Below are 4,424 nucleotides of genomic sequence, written 5' to 3' on the forward strand. Positions count from 1 at the left end.
TTTTTTCAGAATTGATATATACACGGATTGCAAAGTTTTCTCCACAGGAAAACCGTTTTTACCGTCGGGCAGAGCCTATGAAAATCACCGTCCTATAGTTGATGGCTTTTGCACTGTAAGAGAGCAGCAAGATCTTGGCTTTCCTACACGATTTTAACGTTTCTCAAAGGAAGAGGTAGAAGCCTAAAGTGATTCCAAACGATAATTTTTCGCCAGATTTTGTTAGCGTATCAACCAATTAATCCCCTTCAATTTCTTTACGTCTTCGCACCCAGTAATTAACGACTCGCGGATTTCGTTTACTGCCTTAATGGTTGTTGATGAAAATTAGGTCCGAAAGCTTACATGGCTGTTGAAGCTCAAGCAACTCCGTAACTCATTTTAGATCCGTCCATCAAGAAAAGGTAGGTCCATATAGTGACTGGATCGAATTCCTTTCATCCACCCGTGTTGCGTGAGTACAGAATGTAGGCCCCTGCAATCGTACGAATTACATATTTTCAAAGGAAGGAAGATTTTTTGAAATTTTTTTATGAGTTAAGCTTGGCCATCAAGCTGTAATCTGATATCTTCATGTCAAACATTCCAAGTCTGTCTTGTTAAAACTGATTTCGAACCCCACCACCTCTTTTGTCCAGTTGTGATGATTATTTTAATGTCACGGGAGTAAAACATAGTCGATGAACCCAAGTCAGACATCACTGTTAGGCAATACACAAGATTCACAATGGAGTAATAAATGCGACTGAGTCCAGAGCCTCAAATAACACTTACCTCCACTGAAAAATGGTATAAACTACGTAGAGCATGTGGTAGTGTTAAGTGGCTCTGTGGAAGTTAATCCTACTACGCCAACCGAATCTGCGTTGGACCATTGTAGACTGTGATACTACTTATATGGTTTGGCGGTGATGCTCTGTCCAAGTTATTAAAACTGAAATATCCCGGGAAGAAATATCTGAAGACAGGCATATTAAGCAGGTATTACTCCAACATTATTAGAAGATGCCTAGTGGCGGTATCGAGAGACCTGTTTTGATATGTCTTGTCGGTGGTCTACAGCAGACCGGTACATAAGCTTAATAAGTGTCGCGCAAAATCTTTTTATCTTATCCCCATATATTGCCGCCGTGCAAGTTGATAAACTGCTTTCAGGTGCGCGGTTTATATAGAAGGCTGTCAGTCCTTTGAATTTTTTCTCCATCCACTATACTTCGAATCACACTTCATTAGTATACGTGTTGAATGGTGGGCCGTGGGATGTAGATTTAATAGTTAAAATACAACTATATCGGTAATACCAAGGTGGAAATTTAGATTCCTTCCTCATGATTATAATTGTTTTTAACGTGTAGTATACAATTTAAAACTTAATTTTTGCAACATTTTCTTTTAGAATGACTCCAATGTGTCTGTACGCATTATGAATATACAGCGAGTCAAACAAATGACCACATGTTGATGTTTAATATTAAATATTAATGTTTTTCCAGCTAAATGTTTTGGTTATTTTCACAGCTTCAAACTTTATACATAATTTAGAAAAATTCAAATTTTTAATCTGATTCTTAAGGACATTTTTGACTATGCAGTTTTATAGCCCGCGTTGATTTTTGAGAATTTTTTTTGGTGGTGGATTTTTGCACTTTTTTTCCATATAACCAAGAATTTTTAATGGAAAAAAACGTGGGAGACCGTTAGCAACAAAATTTCAGAAAATCAAAGCCAGTTTTTGTACATACATAAATTGCACTTGTTATATAAAAAAACAGGAAACCCAAAAAAATTCTCAAAAATCAACGGGATTTTTCAGCCGTTTGAAACTTGCCCTTCATTAGACTAAAATTGTATGGGCTATAAAACTGCATACCCAAAAATGTTCTAAAGAGTCATATCAAAAAGTTTAAATTTTTATGAAAATTTGTTGAATTTTCCTCAGTTTTGTATAAAGTTTACAGCTGTGATTTATATGGTTTTGGTTAAAAAATGTAGCTCGAAAAACATTACGAATATTAAAAAAATCAACACGTGGCTATTTGTTTGAGTCACTGTATCTATTTAGCTGGAAAACTCAGTTTATGTCAGGACCTCTTGCAGCACCAAAAATGCATAACATACAAATATTAAATTTTTAAGTGGAATGTATCAATAATTTCTAAACATTGATTCACGGAGGACATTAAAATGAAATTTGAAAATGCAACGTTTTATTTAATTGGGAAATTGATTTTAAATTGCTGCCGTAAATTACTCTTACCTCCGGCGACCGGCGGAAGTAGTAGCAGCAGTCAGTTAGGAGCAGGAGCAAGGCCAGAAACAGGAACGGTAGCATATATGTGTACATAGCTCCAAAGCAGTAGTTATAATGAGGCAACAGCAAGGAAAGACCCAACTACAGAAGCGGCTGCTGAGGATGTCAATGACCTTTACTGCTTAACATACTACGGACAATGGAAATATACATATATCTTAGTTGTAGGTATGTTTACTTCTGTGGGTGCGTAAGTCTATGCAACAACACCAAACTTGACCCGCTCTTAAAGCTCATGCCACCCAACTACTTCTAAACAGACAGGGTTTAGTTTAAGTGCCTGTTCGAGTGTGTGTTCGATTATTTTGCAATTAACATATATGTACATATGCATCAGTATATACATACGTGGTATGTACATACATACATATCAACATAGTATGTACATGCATAGAAGTACAAAATGCAATTATGCATGCCGCCCGCAAAGGCAGAAGCCAAGATAAACAAAAACAGTAGCGTGCGATTGGCAACATAAGGAAACCCAAAGGAAAGTGATAAGTGACCAAAAGGATAGTAAATGTCACCAATGCACAAGTATCCCTTTTGGAGGACAAACAAAAGTGTTTAATTGAATATTTTAATTTTTCATTTAAGTGATATGCCATTTGATTTCGTATATAAACTGCAAATGTACATAATGTACACATCTATGTATGTATTTAGTTGGATATATACGCATACATACACATCAATTAACTACAAATACGCAAACATACAAATGTACATACATATAATAGTTGAATCTTGTTACATATTGCCTGCGATAGCACTCAAGCCGATTAAACACAAACCCTTTGTTATTTGACAATGATTAAAGGCAAACACAGATATGCACATTACAAATGGAGTTAATGTACATGCATTTACAATACATAAACATGTTTTTGGACCCAAAAGTATATGCTTACATATATACATATGTATGTAAATCAATGAAGTGAGTCGAAATGCATTACGATTAAGAATATACATACATACATACATACATACATATATACATTCGTATATACATACATACTAGCCAATTCCCACTTGCTTCGCGGCGCCTAATAAGAACTTTTGCGTTGGCCAAAGCAAAAGAGCGTTTAAAGCAAAAACAGTCTGTTAAGTCAAAAATTTTAGTTTAAGTTGAAACCACTAAGTGCAGTATACTCCTCGCACATAGGCCAAGAATAGTAACGCTGCGATACCATATGGAATACCTTTCGATGTCATGAGCTTTACTGATGTTCTTATTTCCACCTGTGAGATCTCTGCCAAGCACGCGTAACATTTTTCTATGATTTTGCAACTAAAACATTGGTCCGATGCGTAAGTCCTTATAAGGAAACTCATGAGCACATATGTGCGTTTTCTGTAATAGAGAGGCTAAGGATCCTCGCTGCCCCACAGGATGAAAAGTTTTCCCGTACATTAGCTAAATGAGTCGAGTGATCGTTCAAATGAAGCAATTGATATACCTACGGTGATACTTCCTTGTTAATTCGTCACTTTTACAATTCGTGTTCATATTTATGCACTGGTTTCAGGGTAGATGCAAGATCACATTTAGGGTGCATGAGGGCATCCGACAAAGGTGCACTTACTCAATTCACAATTGTGCGGTCTTTCTATGCATACTTAACCCCATCCTTCATTAAGCCATCAGAAAACTATATGAAATTGTAGAACCGTGACGTCTGAGATTACTTCATTTTTTGGCAGTAACAACAAAAAGTTTTGATTTTTTTTAGCGAATAACCTTCCACACAGCATATCCAAAAAAGTGCGATGGGTTATGATTGAACACACTTAAATTTAATGTCAACAAGTAAGAAAGTCTAAGTTCGGGCGGAGCCGAACATTAAATACCCGGCGCAAGTATTAAATAGATGTTTTTTCACCTTTCCGAAAGCTACCGCTAGTTGGTAAGCCGGGGTGTATCAATTTTGAGTAAATTAGCGTCCTTAAATTTCGAATTATTGAAGTTTCAAGCATTTCTGAAATTTACCGTTATATAAAAAGCGGCCGTAATTTTAGTCCGATTTCAATAATTTTCAACGTTTTGCTTTTATTTAGCAAGCACAATAAAAATACCGAGTTTGGTACAAATTGGTAGAACGGTTACCGA

This window comes from Rhagoletis zephyria, unplaced genomic scaffold (assembly GCF_001687245.7).
Source record: "Rhagoletis zephyria isolate East Lansing unplaced genomic scaffold, Rhagoletis_zephyria_1.1 Rzeph_scaffold_03087, whole genome shotgun sequence".
Classification (NCBI taxonomy): domain Eukaryota; kingdom Metazoa; phylum Arthropoda; class Insecta; order Diptera; family Tephritidae; genus Rhagoletis; species Rhagoletis zephyria.